Source organism: Sphaeramia orbicularis, chromosome 16 (assembly GCF_902148855.1).
Source record: "Sphaeramia orbicularis chromosome 16, fSphaOr1.1, whole genome shotgun sequence".
In the NCBI taxonomy this organism is placed as follows: Eukaryota; Metazoa; Chordata; class Actinopteri; order Kurtiformes; family Apogonidae; genus Sphaeramia; species Sphaeramia orbicularis.
This window is the reverse complement of record NC_043972.1, coordinates 20,480,408-20,487,740: the sequence shown is the minus strand read 5'-3', so window position 1 is coordinate 20,487,740 and position 7,333 is coordinate 20,480,408.

Sequence of the window (7,333 nt, the reverse complement as noted above, 5' to 3'; positions counted from 1 at the left end):
GATTCGATTCGAGCAGGGATTCACTCGAGGAGCCACTACAATGTGAATCACCTGATTCAGATTCGAGTAGGGATTCACTCAAGGATCCACTATAATGTGAGTCACCTGATTCATATTCAGATAGGGATTCACTCAAGGATCCATTGCAACGTGAGTCACCTGATTCAGATTTGAATAGGGATTCACTCGATCCACTGCAATGTGAGTCACCTGATTCAATACGAGTAGGGATTCACTCAAGGATCCACTGCAATGTGAGTCACCTGATTCAATATGAGTAGGGATCCACTCAAGGATCCACTACAATGTGAGTCACCTGATTCAGATTCAAAAAGGGATTCACTCGATCCACTGCAATGGGAGTCACCTGATTCGGTTTCTAGTAGGGATTCACTCGATCCACTGCAATGCAAGTTAATCAATTCTTGCTCAAGCGACTCAAGTGACATGTACAACACGGATCCTTTCAGTGAGTCTTTCAGAATGATCCAGATCGTTAAAATGATCTGTTTCCCATGACTCGTAGTGGTTTTAGTTCTGGACCTAGTCTCATGTAGCCAAGATGGAGATGTTTTTTCCCCATTTTTATAAAGAGATGAAAGGTTTCACAAATTGTTTTAAATAATCCATAGATTTTCTAGTCCGGCTCTGAATAATCCTGTCTCATATGGTCTAGATATGCAAAAGTACAATCTTCGTGTTGGTAAGTTTCTCAAATTAGAAGGATGTTTTAAATAAGTAAAAAAAATATTTAGGCAATTTTCTTGTTTAATTCAGATGAAATGTTATTGAAGTATTCACGTACAGAGTCAACAGGGAGCAAAAGGTCAAGACTAATCAGTGACTGAAAGGAATTAGCACTGATCAAATGTCATCAGGCGTAATCAAATTTTAGTAATTAAGTTATTTAGAAGTGTTTTGGCTGATGATGATGGTAAATATGTAATACCATTTTACAGTGGGTACGGAAAGTATTCAGACCCCCTTACATTTTTCACTCTTGTTACGTTGCAGCCAGTTGCTAAAATCATTTGAGTTATTTTTTTCCCTCATTAATGTACACACAGCCAAGGTTATAATAGTTTTGGATTTTTAATTATAGTTTTAATTTGTTTTGACTTTTTTTTTTCTCTAATTCAGTTAGTTTTAATTAGTTTTTAGAGCAGGTTTGCTAGTTTTTATTATCGTTTTTTTTTTCTGAATGCTTAGTTTTAGTTTAGTTTTAGTATTGGTTTTAGTTATTTCATTTATTTTATTTTCCTCACCATCCTATACAAAGAAATTAGTGAGGCGCGGATATGGGTTACCCTGGACACTTTATTTGGGGTCAGGTTAGGGCGGCTCATTGACTGAGCAGAGACACAAACACGTACAGTACAATGTATAAATTCCCTATAGCAGGTTGGGGGGGTGATACATACACAACGACACTTACGTGAAAACAATGCGAAGATGTGCAAAGCGTGAGAGGAGATGCACAAAGCAGCCAGCAGTAAACCAGATAGAAACATATATAAACCAGTTAACCAGCAGGTAAACCAGATAGAAACATATATAAACCAGTTAACCAGCAGTAAACCAGATAGAAACATATATAAACCAGTTAACCAGCAGGTAAACCAGATAGAAACATATATAAACCAGTTAACCAGCAGTTAAACCAAATGGAAGATGTCCGGCCAAACTGAGCAAGCAGGGGAGAAGAGCCCTGGTGAGAGAGGTAAAGAAGAACCAAAGATCACTGTGGCTGAGCTCCAGAGATGCAGTGGGAAGATGGGAGACAGTTGTAGAAAGTCAACCATCACTGCACGGCCTGATCACAATCAAGACTTTATGGCAGAGTGAACCAACAGAAGCTTTTCCTCAGTGCAAGACACACAAAAGCCTGCACAGAGTTGGCAAAAAAACACACATGAAGGACTCCCAGACGATGAGAAATAAGATTCTCTGGTCTGATGAGACCAAGATTGAACTTTTTGGCTTTAATTCTGAACGGTATGTGTGGAGTAAGGATGTAACAATTACCGGTATAATGATAAACCGCAGTAAAATTGCCAACGGTTAGTATTACCGTTTAGATTCTAATTATCATGATAACCGTGTTTGATTACCACACTTTTAGGGGAAAAACCCTATGTAAAAATCTGCTTTTATGTCAAATATTTGAGTATAGTTTTAATTTATTACAATTTTAATTTTCTATACCTCATATTTGGAACCGATATTCACTTTTAAAGTCTTTGAAAAGGTTTGTAAAGCATCTGTGTGTTATTTATGCAATAAATTATATACATTTTTCAAATCAGATTTTTTTTTTTTTTTTGTGTGTTTTTTGTCCTTTTATGTTTTTATAATAGGTTAAAATAAAAAAATAATAATAATAATAATAATAGACAGATGAGATAGATGAAGTTGTGCTGAAAAAACAGATCCCAAACATGGGTCTAGTAAACATTTGTTTATATAGTATATAAAGAAAAAAATCAAAAGGACTGGAAAAACTGACAAAATAGGCTCAGACCACTAAGGGTTAATATTTGAATGTTTCTGCAACAGAAGGGACATTGTGCCAGTTATTTTATTTATTTATTTTTATTTTTATTTTTTTTTAAATACAACTTGGTTAAATTATTTCAGTGTGTGTATTAGTACTTTTTGAACATTTTGAGCACAATTTCAATAATACTGCGATAATAATGACAACCGTGATAATTTTGGTCACAATAACCGTGATATGAAATTTTCATATTGTTACATCCCTAGTGTGGAGAAACCCAAGCAGTGCTCAACACCTGTCCAGTCCAATCCCAACAGTGAAGCATGGTGGTGTGTGTGTGTCAAGGTTATAATAGTTTTGGATTTTTCATTATAGTTTAGTTTTATTTAGTTTTGACTTTTTTCCTCTAATTCAGTTAGTTTGAATTAGTTTTTAGAGCAGGTTTGCAAGTTTTTATTAGTTTTTGTTTTTCCCTAAATGCTTAGGTTTAGTTTTAGTTTTTTTTTTTGTTTGTTTTTTTTTTAATATCTTTTCTCTTCTTTGCCGTCGTATTCACATAAATCCCCTACAGGACTCTGCTGCTTTAGTCTCCATGTTTCCAGGTACAGTGGAAACCAGAAGACGACTCTAAACCAGGTGACAGACCGTGAAGTACCGTATGGTGCCAACAGCTAAAATTGATGGAGTGAAATAAATCAATTTCATATCAATCCGCCATTGACAAAAACGAGAATGAAGGGAATTTTAGTCATAATTTTTATACATTTTAGTTAGTTTTATAAGTACAAAATACAGTTTCAGTTATCGTTATCGGGGGGGGGGGGGGGGGGGGCAGCGTCATGTTTTTCAACTGCAGGGACAGGATGACTGGTTTACATTGAAGGAAAGATGAATGCAGCCAAGTATAGACACACCCAGGACCACAACCTTTTCCAGAGTGCTCTGGACCTCAGACTGGGTTGAGGGTTCACCTTCCAACAAGACAGTGACCCTAAGCACACAGCGAAAATAACCAAGGAGTGGCTTCGGAACAACTCTGGGACTGTTGTTGAATGGCCCCCTCCCAGAGCCCCGACTTAAACCTAACTGAGCATCTCTGGAGCAAGGTTGTAATAGTTTTGGATTTTTCATTATAGTTTAGTTTTATTTAGTTTTGACTTTTTTTTTCTCTAATTCACTTAGTTTTAATTAGTTTTTAGAGCTGGTTTGCTAGTTTTTATTAGTTTTAGTTTTTTTCTAAATGCTTAGTTTTATTTTTTTCATATCTTTTATCTTGTTCGCCATCAAATTCAAATAAATCCCAGACAGGACTCTGCTGCTTTCTCCCAACTTTAGTCCCATGTTTCCAGGTAGAGTGGGGACCAGAAGACGACTGGAAACCACAAGTGACGAGAAGTGACGGACCACTAAATATCATATGGTGCCAGCAGCTAAAATTGCTAGAGCAAAATATATCGATTTCATATCAATCCGACACTGACAAAGATGAAAACAAAGGGAATTTTATCCATAATTTTTATATGTTTTAGTTTTGTAAGCACACAATACAGTTTTGTTAGTTATCGTTTTTTTCTTTTAATTATAGTTTTTATTTATTTCAGTTAATGAAAATGTTTTTACAATTCTAGTTTTCGTCATTTCGTTAACGACCTGAAAATGACTGTCCACCAACGTTCACCATCCAACCTGACAGAGCTGGAGAGGATCTGCCAGGAGGAATGGCAGAGGATCCAGGTGTGAAAAACTTGTTGCATGCATCATTCTTAGGAACTGTATCAGCTCCAAAGGGTGCTGCTACTCAACACTGAGTAAAGGATCTGAAAACTTATGACCATGTGATATTTCAGTTTTTCTTTTTTAATAAATCAGCAAAAATGTCTACAATTCTGTTTTTTTTTTTCTCTCTCTCTTTTTCTGGGTGCTGTGTGTACACTGAGGGAAAAAAATGAACTCAAATGATTTTAGCAAATGGCTGTAATAGAGTGAAAAATGTAGGGGGGTCTGAATACTGTCCGTACCCACTGTATGTTCCGGTTTATCCTAAAGGTGCCTGATGGGGTCAGAGGTCAGGACCCTGCTCTTCATGGATGTGGCTTCATCCACAGGCAAAAGGTGACAAAACAAAGCCACAAAATCCTCACCACACTGTAAGCCCAGACTTTGTATTTACTAAAATGCTTTAATTACAATGTACTTAAATGATTTAAGTTTTATTACATTAATTACATATTATAAAATGTTCAGTATATTCTACTAATTTATAGACATAGTCGAAAGTACAAAAAAGTTTAAGTTGAATGGAATTAAATCACTAAGTTTTAGTCATGATCACACCTTTTTATCTCCGCATTGCATCCGCATTGCATTGTGGGTATTGGGCATGTTGTTGAAAATGTGTTCTTTTTCTGTGCAGGGGTTTAACGGGGTAATGGTGTTTGTGTTAATTTGTACTTAATGTGTGTATGGACATGTTTATTGGCCTGTTTGTGTTTTGTTTTTTTTTTTGTATTTTTGTACAGCTGCACCATGAGTCAGAGCCATAGGCCCAACAACTGTTCTGTTACTGTTCATAAAGGATTACTCTGATACAATATGTAACTTAAAACCTTACCAAATCAAAGGTACTGTCTATACTGACTGACTACATTGAGCTGCCGTTGTTGTAACTTCCAATTGTGCTACGATATATTTAGTTGAATAATTTTGAAAAGCAAATTATATCGCATTACGTTTAATTTAACTTAACTTCAAATTAAGTCCAACGAACTGATGATATTAAGTCTAATGATTATACAAAGCAATTGACATTGCAACAAATTATAAGTTAAATTAACTTGGCATTTAGTGTGTTGTACTTAAAATAGCAATTCCATTCAAATCAAGCATTTAAGTTTAATACACTCATGTTTTCATTACTCATTACTTAAATTTTTTAAGGCAACGAGTTACGTCCGATTTTTTAAGTGACCTCAACTTATCTGGTCTTACAGTGCAGGAAGTAACATGAGCCTCATCACAAAGTTTATCATGAGGGCAATAAGTATCTGAGAGGCATTTCTATTAAGTCAGATGGTTTAATTATGTGCATATTTTAAACCTCATCACAGCAGGAGTCAATCTGATGCAGAGTTCACACTGAGACTCACGCAAAAATTCAGAGAAAATTATAAATTTTTCATAAGAAACTAATTCCCGACAGATGTGCATGTATCACAGGATGATGAATGACTATGTAAATGTTTAAGGATATGTAAAACATAGACCGCAAGGAACTAATGAAGGTAAAAGACATGAAATATTCATTTAATATTAATTATACAAACTCTCAGACTCCTTTAAATAGACAGAATAAGACGAATAATGATGCTGGATGATTTGAGATGAAATTACGAGGAACATTACATGACTTTTCTCATTTGGGGTCCTTATAGTCTCATTAAGTAAATGTAGACTCCATTTAGATCTTATTATCTCCTGGGAAAGAAAAACGACATAAGGATCCTCTAATGAATGTGACGTACGTTTAATAAAAAAAGAAGCTGAATGGTTTCTTGCGCAACATTGCGGTGAGTGGCAGGTAATGACAGCGAGCGCTGACCTTTATAGGCTGAAAATGGAGGATAATAACAGTAATCATGGTGATTGTTTCTACGACTATTGAAGTATATGTTTCATCTGCATCTGGACATTTAAATACTAGGTCAAACTGGTACTTTTAAAAGCCAATCATATAGTTTTGTTAACAATTTTATCAAGAAAAACTTTGCTCAGATGTGACCAGTTGGTGTTTTTCTTCATCATATGAAAGAATTATGTAACTAGATGAACTGCAGTTTTTGAAGTGGTCGTGTGTGTGAACGCTGATAGTAAAGGTTTGTTAAAATGCAGCTGAACTGTGGTTCAATTGTGACTGAAATATCACAGAGGAGATGAAATGGCTTAAAGCACAAAATATGCATTCACACCGTCATTTTACCTATTAATGATTCATGTGATTGATATTAACCCTTTCATGCATACTGGTCACTGCAGTGGACAGCTATTCTACAGCTGTTCTCTTGTATATTCAGTTTTTGTTGTTTTAGTTCCATATCAGCCGACACAGTGGACGCTTATGCACCATCCCATACACTGACATTCAGACCATTACTGTAACTTTCCTGTTCTTGATAAACCTGATCTGCACTATCATATTTGGGTGTAAATCAATTGCTAATTGTTATTAGACTGTAATTAACAGTTTTGGGTTTTTTTTAACCCTTTCATGCACGAATTATGAGAACCTTAATCAAGATTTTTTTTTCCTGAGTGTTTTTAATCCTCTTTAGGCATGAAAAAAACAATCCGATTGAAAATTTTCTTATGAAAAATAAATAAATTTTTAAAAAAGTAAAAAAAAAAAAAAGTAATAATAATAAAAAAAATTCTTAGGAACCTATTTTTCATGAAATTGCAAAAATGTCCACTCAGCTGGTCACAATGCATTTAATTTTTGAAACATGCATTTACTGATAATTGCGTGAAAACTATAACTATTACACTCAGGAGAGATCTACACAATGTTACCAATTCACGTCAGAAACAATATGTAATGTCTTAAAACTTTAATAAAGATATGTGTAAAAAAACAAAACAAAACAACAAAATCCATGAATATACAAGAGAACAGCTGTAGAATAAGTGTCCACTGTAGTGACCAGTATACATGAAAGGGTTAAACAAAAAGGGTTTGTTTTTCACATTGAGTGAATAATAACTAGCATAAAATGTGACAAAACATCAGATCAGTGGCATTAAAAACATTTTTTATTTCATAGTTTTCACACAGTATATCAG